The sequence below is a fragment of the Crassostrea angulata genome, chromosome 4 (assembly GCF_025612915.1).
Source record: "Crassostrea angulata isolate pt1a10 chromosome 4, ASM2561291v2, whole genome shotgun sequence".
Taxonomy (NCBI): Eukaryota; Metazoa; Mollusca; class Bivalvia; order Ostreida; family Ostreidae; genus Magallana; species Magallana angulata.
The window spans coordinates 27,673,451-27,696,936 of record NC_069114.1 but is presented as its reverse complement, the minus strand read 5'-3'; the positions used below and the strand labels follow the sequence as shown (position 1 = coordinate 27,696,936).

The 23,486-nt window shown below is 31.9% G+C and overlaps 1 pseudogene; it reads left to right on the top strand.

Annotated features, from left to right (window-relative positions):
- Positions 1-3,446: 3,446 nt before the first annotated feature.
- LOC128182397 (uncharacterized) lies at positions 3,447-22,981 on the top strand (annotated as a pseudogene).
- The last annotated feature ends 505 nt before the right edge of the window (positions 22,982-23,486 follow it).

Below are 23,486 nucleotides of genomic sequence, written 5' to 3'. Positions count from 1 at the left end.
CTAAAAGCATTAGAATGTAGTGTAATGTCGTTTTAGAGTTTTTTAATTGTTACTATCACCTTCGAGATTAATATTCAATATCTAAATTTTTTTATTAGTATTTTATTCCACATTCAAAGAAACTTACATTATTTCATATAATATAACGAAAAATTACAAACTTTCATAAATAAATGGTGTGTTGCAAATACTAAGCATATTTTTCTTACAGTAACGATGAGAGCTGTGACTGTGTACAGTTATAAAGACTTACAACACTGTGCCAAAAAATTAGTTAAGGTCAAGATTCAGTAAATGAAAGGTGCCTACAGGATTATGAAGTTCAGGATATAAATTCTTTTAATGATGCTTCATAGCAATATTTTTGTTTCATATGGTATACCGGGGCTTAATTTTTAGGTAAACACAATGAAAAATCAGGTTTAAACAACGATTTTCTATGAAATATGAAGGATAAAAGTAACAAATCTGGGATTTTTGACCATTTTTGACTAATGAAAAATATCTAGATTGCCTACAGTCTCGCCAAAAACGACATTAAAACAAGCTCTTGGCCTCCTATTTAAAATGATGTCAAATTGAATATAGGTACCGGGATTAATTTACCCGTGATAAAATATAGAATGTCAAAATATTGTTTTATTTTCTACATAACTCCTTTAAAGCCGTAAAATACGGGAAGACATTCATCAAATCAATTATGACGTCATAATGGTTCTAGCACCAAAAAGACAGTCTGGAATCATTTACTAGATCTTGGCCTTAAAGCCAAGGTGATATTTTTTGCACATGCTTAAGATGCAGTTTCGTAATAATCCATAAACATGTATACCAAGTGATAGACCATTGTCTAGAGAGTACATGTATATAAGCACTTTTTTAGTGTGTCTTACCGGGCAGGTGAGATACGAGGGCTGTTAGAAAAGTTCGCGTACAAAGTCATTTGCGGCAAAATTACTGTGTACTTTGTAGGATGGCGTATGTTTTATTAAATGACTGCCAATTGAAAAGGTATGCCAAAAATCATAGGAATTTGAATGTTTATGAAAAAGATACAGCGACCCATTTTTCGAGCGTTGTTCGTCCAAATTCGGCGATAAAACGGTCAAAGATTCTTCATTTAATAGAAACATTCACAATATGACCTTCATAAGCCATTGTGATGTCATATGAAATATCGTTCATTTTTATGCGCTTGGACGGTACATTTTCTTAATAAGGCCAAATGCGTACAAAATCTAAAAATCTGACATGCTCCGTGAAGCATATCTTATCAAAATAATTATGCTGTATATTTTTTATGGTGCATTTAAAACATACAAATCTTTACATATTTCTCAGAAAATACGTCAAATTTTAATCTGAAAAGTTTCGTTGGAATTATGCGAATGGTCCGCTCACAATCGAAATTGTCCGCGAACTTTTCTAACAACCCTCGTATTTACCTTTAAATATTAATATCCCATAAGGAAATAACAATTCCCATAGAAAATCATTTTCGGTGCAGAAAATATGGATTATTTTTTTCTTAAAATTCTACAGGAATTATATTAACCTTAAACTTGTTAAATTTATTGAAAATAGATTTTTGTTATTTCCTCCTGCAACTTCTTTTAAAGTAAAGTAAAGCAGTTCATATACTACATATATCTAACAGTTTATCATAAATTTGTGTAATTTTCCTTAATATTCTATTAATAATTATTTGATGTTCAACTTGCTTTTAGCGATTGATTGTAAAATAAGATGTATTTTATACAGATAGAATTGTCATGTAGATCCTGAAAAGTAAGTTCACCACAAAGATTTACTAAAATGAAATTAAAAGTTTTTCTAAAGGTGTATCATGTAAAAGTGTAAAAGCTTTTGTCGTTTTCTGCCTTGAAAACTCAATAATAAACTTTAAAGGATAAAATCCATAAGCAATCAATAAAGCTGTTAAGATAAATATATAAATACATATATGTAACGTACTTTGTTTTATTTTCTTAAAAATGGTACGTCAAAGGACTAATCAAAAGTAAGATATGTTGAGTTAGAAAAGAGCCGCTGTGTTTATCTTCCAGCTGTTGTTTTACTCTAGGCCTACATTTTAGCCATTTTAAAAAAAAAATTCCAAGTTTTCATTGAGTATTACTGTTTGTCTATCCGTGTGAGATGGCTTTTATGGATATTCCATATTAAACTTGAACACTGGAGAAGAATTCAATATTAAGCTTTATTCTCCCAATCCTGTCACTTCCTCTGAGCTTAAACTAAATTATTTATTTTACAACCATTGGTCAAGTAATAACAACTTTATATCAATATCTCTCGTCGGCACGGATGTAAGCGCGACGGGAGTCATTGTTGTGGAAGGAAGTAGGAGCGCCCGGAAAAAACCCACGTGCCCAAGCGGGCGACCATCATTTTCTCCATAAAATGGCAAATTTCTTTACAGTTTTTGGCCTAGATATCCTTCAGGATTGGTCAACTCCTAATATAAATCTTAAGATATTTTGATAGGTTTTGTTCTAAAGAATAAATCAAGATAGAATTTTCTTAGAGGCACCCGGACCTTTGGTCTATTTTATAAAAAACCGACAAAAAATTTCGGAAACTGATTTCTATCAAAGTGGTCAATATTTATATCTTCAAGTGTTATTTCTGAATTGCTCAGTCGATTAAAGCGCTGAATTTAATAAAATATTTTCCTCTCCACTATCAAAGGGCATAAAAACTGCGAATACAATTTTATCAACTTCTTTTTTATCCGTGTGTAGACATAGTACATGTATATACAAAAGAAGGCAAATGTATCTTAAAAGTCAGCAAAAGCTGGATGTCCATGTAACAGAATTTTGCCAGTACACATTAAGACAATTTATATCATATAATTATTACCAATTGTGTTTCAAAGAAAACAGTAAGGATATGTTCTTTGAATTATTTTTAAACAGAAACCCTCTTGTTAAAGAAACAGAGGAAGTTTTGTTATTTATTTTATGAATCATTTGTAACTTTTTTTTGTCGTGAAGGTTTTCAAACTTGTAATGTGTAAAGTGATGGTTATAAAAAAAAGAATGAAAACCTCCAAAATAACAACATTTTATTGATCCAAGAAAACAGGACCAGCTCAAAAGCCAATAACACTTTGATAACCACTATAAATATATATGAAATAGTTTCAATTTGAAATATAAATCATTTTTATAACATACAGAAGATATGTAGAATTTTTTCAACAGTATTCAAATTAGAGGAAATTTGTGTGGATATAAATAGAGATGAAAATATGAGTTTTAGATACATAAAAAGAAAACAAAAGAATGCTTTTAAAGCTGCAATTTATGTTGATATATATTTGTTGACATAAACATTTATTTGAAATATTTAAATGATAACATTTTGTTCAAAGATTGCATTTAAACATTGATTAAATACGTTTGGACAATAACAGAGCATTTTTGATTGGCCATTGAATGACTGAATGTAATATTGGCGTTACCATTTGTCGATTTATTGTAGACGAACCATTTACCTCTAAAAACAAACATACCCTGGTGGACCATCAAAAATGCATCAGATTACAAAGATTGGGTGATGTTATGAGTCGATTCAATTGATCTTCTGCATGTCCATAAAAGGAGGGTTTGGTCGATTTGACTATTTAATAGAAATTAGCGCTGCACAAGCTGGTTCCGTATATACGTGACACATTTAAACCACAATTTTAAATATGATTATTTTGGCATTTGTTTTCTTTCAGTGCATCATTCCTTCAAATGGACATTGTTGCGTTTCTTGGACAAAAAATAATGAGTTAAATGACCTGTATCGTAAACAACCTACAATAAGAAATTCCACAAGCACATGCACTTTGAAGGAATGTATGGCAGTGTGTACTGGTGACCCAGACTGTATGTCTGTTGGATTTGATGAAGGGAACTGTCTCTGTTACGTGTACAATACAAATTCTACATCAAGTGCGAAAGATTCCATTCCCATACAAGGCTGGCAACACTTCGACATTCAACAAGGTTTGTATTTCATTGTAGAATGGAATGCACGAAATCACAAAATTTTACCAAGAAGTTCAATTTATTTAAAACTGCTTATATGTTACAGGACGTGAAACAGCATTGGAGTCTTGCACATTCGACTACGAATACGAGGGATCTGAAATTGTATATAAAGATGTAGAAAGTCAGTAAATCATTTGCTTGGTGTACTTAACATTTAACGTCTCGTCTTGTTTACTTACCTGTTAATATAGTTGGGTTGGGTGGTTTCTTTAAAATCTCCAGCATTATTTTAACTGCTGTCTATAGAATATTAAAAAAATTATTTATTTATTTATTTTTTGCAGATTATCCTGATAATAAAGGTACAAACTTTATTGTTGCATTTATGGAGAATGCTCAGAAAAGTTTACCTGTGGAACTTTTTGTAACAACCGCTAAACCATACGAAATAAAGGTAATCGTGACGTCACCAAAATGGACATCGCCTTCTGTCTACGAATCATTTAAAATTACCTCAAGTCAAACAAAGCAGATATTTATCAGCAATGAATTTCGTATGCACGGAACAGGCAGAAGTCAAAAAGCTTTGAGTGTGTCTGCTAGCGACGAAATCATTGTATATGGAGTCAATAAAGAAGGGTACTCTTGTGACGCTTTTCTAGCGTTCCCAGTTGATGTTCTAGGGACAGAATATTACACAGTATCATATTTTCCAGCTACGTTAGAAAACGAGATTCTTGTTGCCGGTGTTTTTCCAGACACCGTAATAAATATAGCTTTAAAGTTAAACGACGATTCTACAAGAATCAAGTTTGAAAAAACAAATTATTATAATGGAGACATTATAAGCGTTTTGATGAGTCCCTTTGATACAGTTCAAATTCAAACTATGGCAGACATTACAGGGACCAAAGTAACATCCAATCGGCCTATTGTTGTGTACAGCGGAAATAGAAAAACAAGAGTAGGAATTGGGAGAAGCCGGGACCATTTAGTTCAACAATTGATGCCAGTTATAACTTGGGGAAAACGATTTGTTACCTTACCTATTCCGACTCGCACGATAGGGGATTTCTTTAGGTTTATTGCTAGCGAAAATAACACCATTGTAAACACAACTGGGTATGATTATCAGCTTAATAAGAACGTTTCATACACACTAGAACTTCTTTTGGCTGGAGACTTTGTAGAACAATATCACACTTCGTACTTTTACGGTCTAGTCGTGTCCTCCAAACCGATCATGTTGGTTCAAATCGTATCAAGCCAAGTTGCTGAGGCAGCTGACCCAGCGATGACGCTCATTCCTCCTATAGAACAATTCAGCTCAGAATACGTTTTCACCACTCCCAAATATACATTCGGTGAATACATCAACTTTTTCATGTTTGTCGTGCATTCCGATAATGCAGCCGGCCTTCAGCTTGATGGAGAATACTTGCCATCAACTCAAGAGTATAGAAAAATTACAGGAACAAATTACTTGGCCTCGTACGTGGCTGTACCCACTGGTTCTCACTCCTTTCGCCACACCTCTCCCATAGTGATGTTTGGAGGCTATCTTTATGGTCTTGCAAATATGGAGTCTTATGGATTTCCAGCGGGAATGAGGCTATCACCTATCAATGTTGTAAGAAAAAATTAACTCTTTTTGATTGATAATCACTAGTAATATAATTCTTATTCTTGTTTTTTCTATATTTCAATAATAATTCTAATATAATAGTCATCCAATTCTAAAAGTTTAAGGAATAAGCATTTTTTTTACACTGGTATAAATAAAATTGAATTAAACTCAGGTGTTGGTATAACAAGAAAAAAATTATACATATCATGTTCCAACAATTTGAGCTCATGTTTAGAAAGCAAAAAGATGAAATTTGTTTTTTTAACGCCAGAAATCTCGTAAAAATATTATTTCGGTGATGAATACACATTATACTTTGGGGCAATGCTCAATTGGTCAAACGCAACCATCAAGCATTAAGCTACTAAATAGTTAATGGGATTACAAGAACATAAATGATAAAGCAAACATAAAACTCAGCTTTGATTACATTTAAGTATTTTTTGACAATTTGAAAAAAAAAAATTGACGATAATCAATTGCAAAGTCTAGTCGTAGTAACATGCATACCACTGATCAAATTTTTAAATTGCCAGTTACACTTTCTTACTTTAATTCAATTTTTCGTAGTCTGTAATAACTATTCGATAAACAATGCAACTATTGAAAGTTATGTTCCGATATCATAAGTTGATATTTGCAGCCAAACATTAAGGGAGTAGGAAGGATAGGTTGTTCACTTTTTAGCACTCGAGCTTTATTAAGGAAGAATGTATCTGAAATCAATTCCACTTACTTGTTAAACCATTACGAAGATGATCTTAAAAATTTGTATAGCATACAAAAATTTAAAATGTACCGGGGGTCTCTAATACAAGTAAGAGTTTCAGAAAAGATTGAAATGTTATTTTTGACACATTCCATTCATCAATTATCATTTTAATTATTTTAAAAAAGGACTTTTTGGTGCGACATGTGATGTGGCTGAAATTAAATTATATTAATTCTGTTTTAGCCTTGCAACGTAACATCGGGAGCCATTCCGGACGGAATAGACAACGACTGTGACTGTCTTATTGACGAAGAGCTATGTGACGGCAATTTTGCAGGTAAAAACCATGCTAAAATCTCTAATGATTGACAGCAATTTAGTTAGATAAAATAAAATTTCAATATTATTATCAATACAAGTTCATATAAATCCAGCTTAACGCTACACTCATGTGCTAAGAAGGTTTTTTCTTCTTTTCAATATACTATATATAAGCTAGTAGGTAATAATGAAAATTAACACTTTTAAAATTTGTTAAAATGTAGTTTCTTGAATAATCCTGAGTAAAAATCCGATTTTTAAAAGAATTTTTTCTCAGAATATCAGAATATTAATACTATCCAACCTTTATTCAAGATATTTAATTTAAATTAACAATCATTTGTTGGTAAACATATTGCAAATGATTTAAATAGAAATATCCTTATGTTGAGTATGAAATCTACATTTTAGATATTAATTGTCCAAAAAATTTAATGTATAGTAAAAGTTTATGTTGAATTCGCTATTATCAATGTAAATTCAATATCAGACAAAAATGGCCCTAGGAATGTTTTTAGAAATGAGCATTATTTTCAATGAAATGGAAAGGATATCTATATATATTGGCGTATGAGTGTATTTAAGGAACGACGTCTTCTCTCTCTTGTCTTTCTACATATCTATCTATGGTCTCTCTTGCACACATTGTAAACGCATATCTTTCTCACTCCCTGTATGTACAATCAAAAGGATAAGACCTATAATTGAATTGTATTTAACCTCAAAGAGTATTAATTAAATTTCATTATTTGTGTCAACTACTTTTTTTCTGTTGTCTTATTTTTGTTAAAATTGATGCTTAACATATTCATAACCAATGAATCACCAGTGAATTAGTTTTAGAGTAATACCTTTTCAGATGATGATGCTGACGGATTAATAGACGAAGACTGTGCAAAACCGTCACCTAGTAAGTTTTTGTATTCAATATAAGAGGAACATACTGAATATGTTTTTTCTTTCACTTTTGCTTTTCATCAGTTTCACCGTTGTTGTCCAGTTTAAAATGAACCGTCGATAATCAACGCAAGAAAATAATGCAAGCATCAAAGATATGATGCTATAAATATTTAGAAAGAGACTTCAGTCCATTTTGGGCAAGTTCCATGAATTTAAAAATTTCCCCGTAACTTTGTGGAATTTTCTTGCAAATTAAAGCTCGAAGTATAAACATTGCAAAATTTACGCTTTGTGAAATCTAAAATTTCTCAATTTATCGCTAAACCTAATAGTTTTAGACAGACCATACAGTAAATGTTGCAAGCCAAGCTTTTTCTTCAAAAGGGCATGCGCAAAAATAAAAACACATTCAACTCAAATTTGATATATGGTTGTGTCATTATGCGGTCCAATGACTTTTTAAGAGTTACGCCTATTGAAATTTGAAAAATATAAGAAAAATTCTCAGTTTCCGCCTTCTAACTTCTAAAGGAATGCATATATAAAGCTGATATTTCATACGTTGGTTATTTACTGGACAATACAGATAAGGTTAGAATTTGATTAAGTCCAGTGATTTTTGACAGAGTTATGTCTCTTTAACTTAAGAAAAAATGATACATTCTTAATATTTGCTCTATATTAACTTTTGAAGTGATGCAAAAATAAATTTGATATTTTATATAAGGATAATTTATCAAAAATACAGGTCGAGTGCGAATTTGCATTGGTTCTAGTCCCATAATTTTTGACAGAGGTATGCCTCTTGAATTTAAAAAAGAAAATTAGAAATTTTCAAAGATTTATAACTTCTGTAAACAAACAAATGTTATACTAAATTTGGCATTTGAAATTTGGTCGCCTGCGGGGACATTCGTGGCGGTACGACACACCTAGTTGTTTCCTTTCTTTGGAAGGTGCAGCTTTTAAAGGAACGATTTGATGTCGTTCCAAGTGTAGAAATTTCTTAACATTAAGAATAATTACGCATTATTTGTCATGTGCGTGACCCTGTGCATTAATTATTCCGACTACCTTTTTATTTACAAGATTTTTTGTTTTTATTATCAGTCCATGTATTTATAAAAAGTAATATTTATTTTTCTTATTTGCAAAATGCAAGTTAAAAAAATTACCATAAATAATGAAATCATCAAAATGAAATAATTAACTCTAAAAATGAATAAATCAAAAAATTATAAATCTAATATATACTAGATGAAACTTGCATCATATCAATTTTTAAAATCCAAACATTGTTTACTTCAGTTGGTTCTCTCTACTCTGTTTCGATCGTTCGAAATGCTTACAATAATGTTTATAAGTATTTACTTCATGGTGCGTAGTTTTTCTAACGTGTTCTAAAAATTTACAGTTCATTATTCAAAATATATTCATTTTATTAAATCATAAAAATATATTTGTTTGCATATAATTTTATCATAAAGTTCATGCAAACCATTTGAACCCCCCCCCCCCCCCTCCCCACCACACACACTTTTCGGAAAGCAATGCATTAACAAACGTCAAGGTGACTTCGACTAACATCAATTTAGCAAAAAACGCATGTACAATTGTAATATTTGGCATTGTAAACTTTTCCGAGAATTATAAATGTGAATGTAGCGGGAAATATTGAATTCGATTGATTTTATAGTCAACTGTTCCTTTCATCGCCTCGATTTTAAGATGTTGAGAAACCTGTGTCTCTATGAAATATACCTTAAATTTTGCATTCTTGTCATGAATATGAAAAACAATGAAAAAAAATCCTTAAAAGTATTGAAAAGCAATTTAAAAACATAAATTAATTTAGTCATTTCATCTCTTTATTGCCCTTTCACTAAAGTTATTTGTGCTTGATAGTACAAATGATCTCTCGTACTTATTTAATCATTTTCAATCTTCTTGGTGTTTGTGCTTACTAGTATTAACTCTTAAATTTCAATTTTCTAGTCGATGGTCAGTGGAATGCTTGGACTCTTTGGTCAGAGTGTCAAGCATCTTGTGGATCTAGAGCGTCATTAATAACAGGAACATCTTATCGGTCACGTGTGTGCAACAATCCAAAACCTGCCAATGAAGGCTTGCGGTGTAAGGGAAATCCAATTGAACTGCTCTCGTGTGTTCCGAGTGGTAAGTTATCTGCCAGTGTGTAAGTATTCCACTTATAATTCTAGATTTCCTACATCTCTTTCCTGATGAATAAAGAATACTGTCTTTTGTGGATTTCAAAGTACATGTATAGATTTGAAAAGCTTCAGAAAGCTGTGTTCATTTACTTAAATCTCATTTGATATCATGCACCCAGAAAATGTAATGAAAGTCGTTTTGAAAATAATTCAAATTCTTAAAAATGAGATCCATTTCATTGATCCTATTTATTAATCTTCCATTACTTGCATCGACAAACTTTAGTTTGAAAACACAAAATATACTTATATTTTTGTCTGTTTGCATTTTGAATTTTGTATGTGGCTTCATCACAAACATTGCGTTTTCAGATTTGTGCAGCTGCTGTCCATCTGACTTCAGTTGTGTTTCCAACAACGGCACACTTTTGTGCTACCAGGTGCACGATTTGCCCAGTAAAATCAAGGATATAAAGGACGTTTGTGCCTCAGACGGATACAGCCTTCTAAGACTTGATAGCAAGGAAAAATTGACCTTACTTTCTACGGGTTAGTTTTATTGGTTTGGATGGATATGATCACAGATGGATATAACAGGTTTTCCTGATATTGTTTCAAATCGAATAACTTCAACAGGTTTTCAAACGTAATAGAAGGGTTTAAAATTCTCTTATATTTTTTTTTACCAAAAACAAAACAACTTGCTGTTCTTCTACTTTTATTGTACTGAATTCAATTAAAAGAATGCTACTTTTTAAAATTATTTTGACATCTTAAGCCTTTTTCTTAATTGAAAATTTCGTAATAAACTATATTTGTACATTGCAGCCAAGTTTTCTGGCGCTAAGTACCTTGTTCAAGGGAAACGGCTTTCCAATGAAGGAGACTGGCTATACCTAGATGGATCTTTGGTGAACGACTTCTTTACTCAATGGGATAACATAACCAACCCGACGGCGGAGAATAAGAGAGATGAATATATAGTTCTCCAGCCCCACGGAGGATACACTTGGCTTAACAGTGAAGAATCTGAGCTCGTGTCTGGCTATGTGTGTGAAGGATGAAATGTTTACACACGTTGTAGGCAATAATGGTATTCTTTGAGAATCGCAACCATATATTTTATATACTGCCATTTTGGTCAAAATAAAAAAAAACTGAATTTTTTTTAATTCCAGCATTGGTTTTCTTGTTTCTTAGCGTATACATCGTGTCCTGTTCAGAAACAGTGATAACATCGAATTGACATTTTAGGATGCTAGTGACAAGGCAAATGCAAATGTGAAATCTTTAAACAAGGAAATTTTAATTGAAGTAAGGGTCAGACATTTATCTCTTTAAGCTTAGCTTGCAATCGGAGACCCTATTTGTGTAGAGAATGCAGGTGTATAATAACCGCCCCAAAAACACGCTTTATATTCTCTCAGTTTTGACTCGGTTGTAAAAGGCCATTACCAATATCTTTGTTAGTATACGTTGTTTTTCTTTGGGATGAAAATTTTACACTGTATACTTGTTACTTTAAACTTTGTTCAAGCAGATCTATGTAAACAAGTGGAGTGTCAGTGATGACCGTTGTTTATTTCGCGGTCTTCAGCAGCAATTAAAAGTCAAAACATTAGAATACATGTCAGTTGTATACAATAAACATGCTCAAACTCATTGCCTAGGGTATTTACATGTAAGGTAGTCCTATACTCGGCACTAAATGGGTTCAATCATTAAAAGCTTAGCTTTAAATGATAAATATACATTCTAGCAATACATATACAAAAGAAAATATGTATGTTTACATGCTAGTTTGTTTGTTATCACCTCTCAGACGGATGTACCCCCTTGTGAAAATTATTGACAATTATGAAATTTGCAAGGCGTCCGTTTTTCCTAAAAATGATTACCAATTTTGGGAAAATTAGAACTGAACATACAAAATAGAGTATAAATATTTATTTAAGCCATATCTCATCAATAATTTTGCGCAAAGTTTTGTAAGTGAGTACGCTTTATGGACCTGATGTATCAAAATAGAATGCAAAAAATGCAATGCTAGTATCGCGTTTGGTATTTTTTTTACTATTTTTTGGACTCAAACTTAAATTCATGGTGTTTATTCTATAGATTGACATCTTAGAAAAAAGATTTGGTAAAATATATTATATGTTGACCGATTACTTTCACGCTATAAGCTCTAAACAAAGTAGACCCTGACGAAAAAATCCGTAAAAATCACATTTTGCTACAGTTTTCTGCCTAGATCTGTCAACAATGTTAGATATCATTTAAACATTAATTAATTGACGATTGATTAAATTCGAAATAGCTTCTGTCTCTAAATTTAAACCGGTTTTAGTAAAAGAAAAAGAAAAATTTGGGGGAAGGGGGGTCAAAACAAAGAAAATATAAGCATACCTGAGATCCTGGTTAATCAGAAACTTCGTTTTTCATTTTACTTTAACAGAATCGAGTTTCTCAACATTAATAGCTCTCATAGAATACATATATTACCGTACTAATTGCTTATTATTGCCATTGTTTACAACAGCGATGTAGAGAAAAATCAATACCGGGTATCAAAAACGCTTTGTAAAAGTCGAACCAATATTGTAAAATCCGTATTATGACGTAGTGCGATACTCGGACTACTTTAATTTATTACAATATTTACAATGTTACAAACAAGCTGACTTGAAAGATGATAACATCTTAATTATTATTAAATCAAGTAATAAAACCATGTCTAAAGTGTCAAATCAGCTGACAATATATTAAGATAACAAATATGCTCGTTTTGTTTTTGTTTTTGTTTTTGTTTTTGTTTTTTTTTTTTTTGTTTGGTTTTTTTTTAAATTTATTTAGTTCTTTTAAATCTGATTTACGTTACATCACTCTAAAATCAAAATGTGAACGGTACATCTAAACTAATTCCAGAATCAGCATTGCCTCCTAAGCTTTCACAATTTAATATATAAGACTTTTGATTAAAAATACAGCGTCTTTCCTAATTATTATAATGTACACGTACATATTTAAAGGTTATCAACCAAAACAATGTTTGTTTTATTCACCAGTTTAACAGAACATAAATTAATTATAAAGTAAAACGCAAACGCATAATCTATAGGATGCGCTGTCAAGCGTGAATGCAACAGACCTAATAACAATATCTATCTATCTATCTATCTATCTATCTATCTATCTATCTATCTATCTATCTATCTATCTGTAACAATGTACATGGCTCTATTAGTCTCTTTACTATCATAAACATATTTACTCATTCAACAAAAACAAAACTGACAGAAGTTCAATGAATGTTATAATTTGATAGGGATGGGTGGTGATATTCTGTTGTAAAGTGACATAGAACTTCAAATAACTTTTTAAAAAACTGAATTTTACTTTAAACGTGTCCAAGTCATGCGTAGCACGGATTAAATCACCTGATTTACCCGTAAACACCCGTAAATAGCTTATCAATATGTAAATATCGGCACGACCACTTAATTCATAGCAAACGCACGTTTTTCTATAACTTTTATACATATTTATGTTCTTATTCACCAGTTCAACCAAACATAAATCAAATACAAAATAGAACGCAAACACGATTTTAAGAATGAGCTCGCATGTGCGAATGCAACAGACTTCGAAAATAAAGAAAGCAATAATGATCAATGATATAAACAACCCACCCATCTATTTCAATATGTTTAGTTACAAATAAATGTTGCTCTAAAGAATTGAAGTTATTCTAGATATATTGTATGAAATATGCTTTCACAGAGAGTGTATCTTAATTAATATAAAAGTGATATTAGTTCCTGAAGATATCGGGTTCAAATGAGAGGCCGCTTGCTCGTGACACATGTCTTACTGCAGTATTTACATTTCCCTGCTCCTCGGGAAAGAAAATCAATATTTTTTTGTGGTTTTTTTGTGTTTGGGTCAATGAATAAATCTAGTTCCACTATTTAATGGAATTTATTTATTTTTGAACATCGTAATTTTTCAAAAAAATCATCTTACATATGATATATAGAATATGTTGAAATCGTGTAAAATTTCGATATTTGGTCAATCGTGGGTTTGTTCGTGACAATGTCTCTATAATTCAACCTCTCATAAATTAATAAATATGGTATTGCGAAAAAAGCATACTATTAATTGTTTAGTAGTGCGTGTGTAAAACACTATATTAAAAATAAATTGACATGAAGCTTATTTTGAAGGAAATCAGTTTGAAATAATTTTTTTAATGTCCCTCTAATCTAAAAGCATTCTTTGTTTGTTTTTTTTTAATGTTCAAACCTAATTTTTTTTAGTTTATGTTTATATCAAATCAAATTATCTATAATTTTAAAAAACACTTATTTACAATCTCCTACTAATCTGTTTGGATAAAAAGGTTTTGAGACCAGCTCTACAATTCAAGGATAAAATAGCATGGATGAAGAATTGAAAACATTCTACACACCTTCTGTTAAATGACAATATTGAAATTTTTCTATCTTTAATACTATAAAGTGAATCTTGTTCTGCTCCTATTTTGTTTCTTTATTATATATGAGTATTAAATCATTAAAAAGAACACGTCCTACTTTTGTGTATATTTGCAGTCTTTTCTCTAAATCATTTCAAAAAATTTAAACTAATATATTTCATCGCTTTCAAAATGTTTCCTAGACAAAACGATGTTTTGGAAATAAAGAAAACCCCATATTTATACAATATCTTAAGATAGACATTTTTCATCACTGCAACATTTGGTCAAAACCATTGTGTATTAGATCTGAAAATTTTATTAGAATTGAACAAGCCTTCTACGTAAACCGGTGTGCTTTATTTTTAAAAAATGGGAATAAAATAAATGAAAGGATATTCTCCATATAAAAAAATATTGGGGGGAAAACTAAGGCTTGCTTATCTATGGATTTTTCAATGTACCTTTTAAGTACGTGATACAAAAAGAGACATATGATTGTGGTGACAGCTTTAACCGCTATAGAATGAAAGAAATTTTCACGAATTTGGGCATCTGTTTGACGTAAATACGAGACAAGACAAAATGAAACTATCAACATTGATAGACTTACAGTTGTTGTAAAAGAAAAATATGAATTTAACTTTTTTAATGCATTAATATGTGTAAAATTCCATATTTCCTTGATCCACTTCATTCATAAATCTCTTACATGTAAGAATTTGCTAGATGAATTAAAAATTTGTAAAAACGTAACCATGTCTTGTTTGACAAAATAAAATATATGTTTCGGAAATAAACAATTTTGTCGGTAAAAAGATATAACCTCAATTATCGTCGATGTAATGGAAAAGTCAGGGACATGGGTACGCAGGAAGTGGTCATGTCGGAATATTTAAATTCTCTCCAGTGTTCAAGTTTACATTGAATATCCATAAAGTCAATTCAGATGGATCGGCAAACAGAAATATTCCATAAAAACGTTTTACATATTTTTGTAAGAAATGCTAAAATGAAAGCCTAGAGTTACACAACAGGAAGAAGATAAACATAGTAGCTTTCATATTACTCAACACTGCTTACATAGCCGTTGGACGTATGTCTTTTTTTTTTTTAGAAGATTTAACCATGGAGTGTATCAATCATGCTTTCTTTAAACAACATTACTGATTGCTTATGGATTTTTTTTTATACTGTAAAAAAGTTAACTCTCGAGTTTCTCAAGGCAAAAAACATAATAAAAGTTTGCACACTTGTAAATTATAACATTTATAAATTATAACTTCTTTGATTAATTTTTGTTGAGAACATTTTCTAATGTTCTACATGACTTAACGATATCATTTTGTCTATAGATACATCTTCATTTCCTTCAACTTTAAAGAGCAAGTTGAACATAGAACATGTATATAGGATATTATGACAATACACACATGATAAACTTTAAACTATATGGTCGAAGATGTACGCTTGAATTATAGACTTTGAAAAACTATGTTATGGAAAAAAAGTTTTATTTTAATAAAACATTTAATTTATTAATTGCGGTTTATTGGAAACGGACAATTAACCTCTTCATACAAACATAACCCAGGGGAACCGTCAAAATATGCATCAGATTACAAGGGATTGGTTGATGCTGTGAGTCGATTCAATTGATCTACAGTTTGTTCACTTAAAAAGGCTTTGGTCGATTTTGCTTTTTCAAAGAAACTAGCACTACTTAAGACAGTTTCTTATTTTTGTGACAAATTTGAACCCCAGTATTAATAATGATTATTTTGGTGGTTATTTTCTTTCAGTGCATAATTCTTTCAAATGGACATTGTTGCATTTCGTGGACAAAAAATCAAAGTACTGAAAGTACTGAAAAGCGCTAACCTAGCTTGGTTCTAAGAAAATTTACTGTGTGCAAGCGTAGGCGGAAATGAGCTTTATTGAAATTTTGGTTTATGTTTAATGAATATCAATTTAAAGTATCGAAGGCCAGATTTCTTTAAATATATGTTACTTTCTGAAGATGATGTGAATTAAAGCTGAACACGACTTGTGTATGGATACTTGCCTGAAAAAAGATGTGTTAAAATCACAAATTATACCTTTTGAACAGTAATTTATCACAGTTTTTGACATTTTCTTGCAAAGAATCGATTTTATTTTTCTATATTTTAGCTTCTGAATACGCACTATATTTTTTCATCACTGGGTAGCATCCCGTGCTGATGTACGTAAGCCCCACAAACCAATCGTATCTACTCGGCCATTTCCGTCACCCAGATAACTGGTTCCCTATACCTCTCACCAGTTTAAATGATGTATATTTCTGCTCATAGAGGGCAGTTATTCCTTGCACCGGAAATAGAAGTCTAACGACAATAAAGCGCTGAGCTATGCTTATCGCTTTAATAATGAGCTAACAGACCGATATCGTGAACGACTTGCCATAAGAAATTCCACGAGCATTTGCACCCTTGGGGAATGCATGGCAGTCTGTACTGCTGACCCAGCCTGTATTTCTGTTGGTTTTGACGAGGGGAACTGTTTCTGTTCCGCGTATGATACATTTTCTACATCCGATCCGATTGAGCCTATTCACATACCAGGCTGGAAACACTTTGACATCCAACAAGGTTTGTACTTAATTAATATTGCTGAGAATTGAATTGGATGAAATTATAAATTTTTTCTAAGAAGTTTAAAGTGGATATTTTGATGTCTTTAAAACTGTTTTAATGTTACAGGACGTGAAACAGAATTGGAGTCTTGCACATTCGACTACGAATACGAGGGATCAGAAATTCTATATAAAGATGTTGAAAGTCAGTATATCATAAGCTTGATGTAATAAACATTCAAAGCCATGTCGTGCCTTCTAACCTGTTAGGATGGGTTGATTTCTTTTAAAAACCATATTTTTACTGTTATTTATATAAAAAACATTTTTTTTTCAGATCATCCGGATAATAAAGGTACAAACTTTATTGTTGCATTTATGGAGAATTCCCAAAAATCTTTACCTGTGGAACTTTTTGTAACAACCGCTAAGCCATACGAAATAAAGGTAATTGTAACGTCACCAAAATGGACATCGCCTTCTGTCTTTGAATCATTTACACTGACTTCCGGTCAAACAAAGCAGATATTTATTAGCAATGAATTTCGAATGTACGGAATTGGCAGAGGTAATAATGCTTTGAGTGTTTCCGCAAGCGACGAAATCATCGTATACGGAATCAATAAAGAGGAGTACTCTTGCGACGCTTTCTTAGCGTTCCCAATAGATGTTTTGGGAACAGAATATTATACTGTTTCACATTTTCCCTCCACGTACGCTACCGAGTTCCTTATAGCCTCTGCTTTTTCAGATACTGCAGTTGATATAACTCTGAAACTAAACAGCGATAAAACAATGATTCAATTTGAAAAGAAGTTTTATGCTAATGGAGACGTTATCAATGTTCTGATGAACCCTTACGATACTGTTCAGATACAAACTATGGCTGATATAACTGGAACCAAAATAACATCCAACCAGCCCATTGTAGCATACAGTGGAAATAGACGTACTAATGTCGGAGTTGGTAAAAGCAGGGACCATTTAGTTCAACAATTGATGCCAACCATAACTTGGGGAAAACGATTTATAACATTGCCTATTCCGACTCGTACGACAGGGGATTTCTTCAGGTTTATTGCTAGCGAAAATAACACTGTCGTGAACACAACTGGGTTTGACTATCAGCTAAATCAGAACGTTTCCTACACGCTAAAACTTCTAAATGCTGGAGACTTTGTAGAACAATATCACACTTCGTACTTTTACGGTCTAGTCGTGTCCTCCAAACCGATCATGTTGGTCCAAATCGTATCAAGCCAAGTTGTTGAGGCAGCTGATCCAGCGATGACGCTCATTCCTCCTATAGAACAATTCAGTTCAGAATACGTGTTTACCACTCCCAAATATTCTCGCGGTGAATACATCAACTTTTTCATGTTTGTTGTGCATTCGGACAATGCGGCCGGCCTTCAGCTTGATGGAGAATACTTGCCACTAACACAAGAGTATAGAAAAATTACAGGAACAAATTACTTGGCCTCGTACGTGGCTGTACCCACTGGTTTTCACTCCTTTCGCCACACCTCCCCCATAGTGATGTTTGGAGGCTATCTTTATGGTCTTGCAAATATGGAGTCCTATGGATTTCCGGCGGGAATGAGGCTATCACCTATTAATGTTGTAAGTTGATTTAATAAAAAAAAAAATTCTTAATAATTATCAATAAATATCAAGTTCGTATTTCAGAGTTCTGGCATGTTCTCTTAATTTTAAAGATTTTATCAACAAATTAATAAATTTTTAAAAAGTTTTTGGGGTAGGCATTCCACTACTGGTATAACATAATGTTGGCAAAACAACTGGTTTTATTTTATTATTTTCCTTAATTCTTACACCTGTTTGGGCAACAAAAATATTTATAGTGGATGAATAGCATACAAAAATTAAAGATGTGATGGGCGCTTCTAACACGGAATAAAAGGTCCAGAAAAAATTGAAATGTTATTTTCAATACGTTCTATTGTTTATTGTGTCTTAGAGAAAAATTGTTTTTGGAAATTGTAGACGGTTGGTCTATAATTATCGTTTGTTATGTGTTTCAGCCATGCAACGTAACATCAGGAACCATTCCCGACGGAATAGACAACGACTGTGACGGTCTTATTGACGAAGAGCTATGCGACGGTAATTTTGCAGGTACGGAACATTCCTACAATCTTTAACAATTTATAACAGGTCGTCTAATGAAAGAGAGCTTTAATATTATCATCAATACAAGCTTAGATAAACACGGCTTCACGATTCTTTTATGTCCTTTTTGTTTCTCAGTATATGTTTTATTGATAAACTTTTTTAAAGATCTCTTAAAAGGCAGTCCCTTGACCGATCCAGTAAGAAACAATTTGATTTTTATTTTTTTAAAGTGGTTTTTTTTTTTTGCCATTATTAAAATTTTTTCCAATATTTACCCCAGAGTTTGATATTAACAATCCTGCAAAGTAAGATTAATTCACATATTGCAAATGATATGTAAGAGTAATCTTTACAAGAGCAACCTTAACAAATGATTTGTCTAAAAATATTTTTTGAATTCTTTGGAATAAGCAAATTGAATCTGCTCGTATCAATATAAAGGACTATATTTGGTATGGTTTAATATCTGCCCCCAATTTTAACCAATATATAAATAGCGTTGTATAAAAATCAGATCTCCATAAATCAGTGTACAGAGGATGCCTATCACTTTAATCTTGATTTTAGTCATCATTACTCATTCGTTATTATCTATGACGTCACCTTAATGACCCGATTCCCGCAATTTTGCTAAAAATGAAAATATTTTTATTTTTATTTATATTTTGCAATCGGAAGTATAGAGTGCAGGTCTGCTCAAGTACGATTTTAACGTATGTATTTCTTCCTATAATTATACACATCATACTAAAAATTGTATCTGAGCAAGCCTGAGCTCGATGTTTCCCAGACGAAAAACCATCGGAAAACACCCACATTTTGCTACAAAACATCAACTTATCAAAATAAGACAATTTTCTTGACGTCATTTCTACATTATTACGTCACTGTGGTAATAACTTTTTATACAATTATCTTCAATATGATTTCAACTATCTGCCACCTTATTTTAAAGCTCTTCAAAAAACTTAAATTTTGAGGGCTCAAAATGCATAATACAGCACATAGTCCTTTCTTCAAATTCTGATCAATATGAACTTTTTTAGTAGAAATAAGCCTTGTTTTCAATGAAATTTATATGAAAAAAAGGAAACTGGTAATGATATAATTTTGCACGTGGTTGTATACAACAAATGGTATCTTTCTTTCCTCTCTCTCTCTCTCTCTCTCTCTCTCTCTCTCTCTCTCTCTCTCTCAAACACACACATTGTAATCGCAAAAGCTTCATAAAAAATAGAACAGAAATATAAATTTTGACCAAAATCATGACCATGACCCTTTAACAAACAATAGGACATGACGTACAATCGAGATCCACTTAAGCTCAAAAATACCTATTTAGCTATAGTAAATGCCTAAAGTATGATGCTTTTCTTCTGTATTATTTTTGATTAACACCTTTATAACCAATAAACGTTGCATCTGAATTATGAAAAAACTGTATTAAAATCCAATATTGTATATGTTGTAACAATATAAAACTCATGTGAAAATGTATATAATATGCATTTTGTGTATGTGTGTGTATATATATATATATATATATATATATATATATATATATATATATATATATATATATATATATATATATATGTTTTGGACGAAAGTGTAGTACTGCCAATTAAATTATTGAAAAATGTATATATATATTTATTGAAATGTATACCTTTCCGTAGTTTTATCCTTGCAGTAACTGCAATACCTTGCAATTTTATTATTTTTTTCAGATGATGATGCAGACGGATTGATAGACGAAGACTGTGTTAAACCGTCACCTAGTAAGTATGTTTACACAAGGGGGCCTACATGTACATCTAGCTATCTTGGGTGCTGGATACTGTAATACTCTTTTCAGGAGTCAAACAATACACGTGGGTATTAAATACGCAAGATTTTTTTTATTATAAGCGCGGTGTTTTAAACACGGTTTTACGTTTACCGTGTGTCAAGTGTAAATTTCCCCCAATTGTAAATAAACACTTTTACAGTAGGTAAGACAAGGTAGTAGTATGTCCATTTAAGGCAGCAAAGCGTGTCACTGGTGATTAATCAGCATTAATCAGCATTACCAATTTTTTTCTGAAAGGCTTTGAAATGATTATAATTTTTTTCTGCCAATAAATACATACTAATGACGGTAACATTTGATAAATAACCCAGTGTCAATTATGTAATATACTCATGAAAATAATCTTTCGGCCTTTATGATTCCAATTATGTGCGACTTCAACAATAAGGAGCAAACTCATTTGAAACGAAAATTAACATCCTTATATACTATTATGAAGATACAGTATGCATTATGAAAAAAAAACAAAGCTTTATCGTAGATATGGTCATTTTCAAAAGCAGAATTTTCACAAAAAACACGGGAGGTAACTCAAATCCATTAATATTATAAACTTTTCGAGGAGTTTCGAATGTTAATACGACTGAAAACAATCAAATTCGATCTATTTTATACTCAATCAGGGGTATAGTGAAACAAAATAAGACAAAGGTACAGATCTTTTTTCACGTGTGCGCCATGGTTTTTAAGATGTTGAGAACTATGCATTTGTTCATAGCTTTGTATTCTTGTCATTGGTTAAATCAAAGATTAGGAAAAAAGGAAATTAACAACCAAGTTAAAAGATTTCCAGGAACACATTAATTTAATAATTTACAATCTTCGCGCTTGTTCCTTAACAAGTGTTGTTTGGGCTTGTGGGTATATTCTCTCGATCTTCAACTTTTCAGTCGATGGTCAATGGAACGCTTGGACTCTTTGGTCAGAGTGTCAAACGTCTTGTGGATCTAAAGCGGCATTTATAACAGGAACATCTTATCGGTCACGTGTGTGCAACAATCCAAAACCAACCAATGAAGGCTTGCACTGTAAATGAAATCCAATTGAACTGATGTCGTGTGTTCCGAGTGGTAAGTTATCAGTCTACTAAAAATCAAGATTTGATATACTCCTTTTCTTGTGAGTAAAGAATAGAGTCTTTTTGCGATTTGAAAGTACATTGATAAATGAGGAAGGGGATTATATAAGTTAACATATATAATCTCACCTTATGTCATATCTATATCATTAATTGAAACCAGAGTATGAGATGAAGCACGTTTCGATAAATTAACTTCTGAAAAAAATGATTTATTTTATTCGTTCCCAATTATTGTTTTTATTTCATTATCAACCTTGCGTACTGAAAGCAAATTTGTTGTTTGGACACAAAATATATCAAGATTTAATATCAATACACATTTTGAATTTGTTTGTGTCTTCATCAGAAACTTTGCGTTTTCAGATTTGTGCAGTTGCTGCCCAACTGACTTCAGTTGTGTTTCTAACAACGGCACACTTTAGTGCTACCAGGTGCACGATTTGCCTAGTAAAATCAGGGATATAAAGGACGTTTGTGCCTCAGACGGATACAGTCTTCTAAGACTTGATAGCAAGGAAAAATTGACCTTACTTTTTACGGGTTAGTTTTATTGGTTTGGCTGTATATGACCACAGATGAATATAACAGGTTTTCCCGACATTGTTACGAATCGAATAAGTTGAACAGACTAAACGCAAAGAATGGTTTAGAAGTGTCGTTTTATTCTCGTATATATTTTTGAAAAACAAACCAATTTGCTCTACTTCTACTTTATATTGAAATAAGATTAACATTGAATTCAATTATAAGAATGCTATTTTTTCAAAACTAATTACTATATAGGTATCTTAAGCCTTTTATCATCAAAATTGTCGTAGTAAACGATATTTGTTTCTCAACATTGCAGCCAAGTTTGCTGGCGCTTATTACCTTATTCAAGGGAAACGGCTTTCCAATGAAGGAGACTGGCTATACCTAGATGGGTCTATGGTGAACGACTTCTTTACTCAATGGGATAACCTAACCAACCCGACGGCGGAGAATAAGAGAGACGAGTACATAGTTCTCCAGCCGCACGGTGGATACACTTGGTTGAACGTTGGTGAATCTGAGCCCGTGTCAGGCTATCTGTGTGAAGGGTGAAATGTTTATACACGTTTTAAGCAATAATAATATTTATTGGGAATCGCTAGCATATTATCTACACTGTACTGCAATGTTGGTCATAATTTTGTTAAAAAGTATTAAACATTTTGGTTCTCTAGTTTCATAGTACAAGTCTTGTGTCCGTTTCAGGTGCGTTTGACAAGATCAAGTTGAAATATAAGCATGCTCGTGTCTATACGTGGACGTGTATAATCGCCACCCTTCTGTTTTTAACCAAAAAGATTCCCACAGCATTGATTTGATTGCATAAGATCCTTAACCAATCTTTGTAAGTGCTTGCTTCTCTTCTTGATGATGAGAACGTTACAGTTTGTGTACTTGATTGGCAATTTCAAAGTGTATTCAATGATTATTCGTAGCATGTTCTCCTGAAATTTTCATTTCCTTCTGTTATATAAGCCATGCAATTTTTAATTCCGGTAAATATTGCTTTTACAACTCTGCATTTTCTTCTAGCACGTATTTGTTCTTTCAAGGTAGG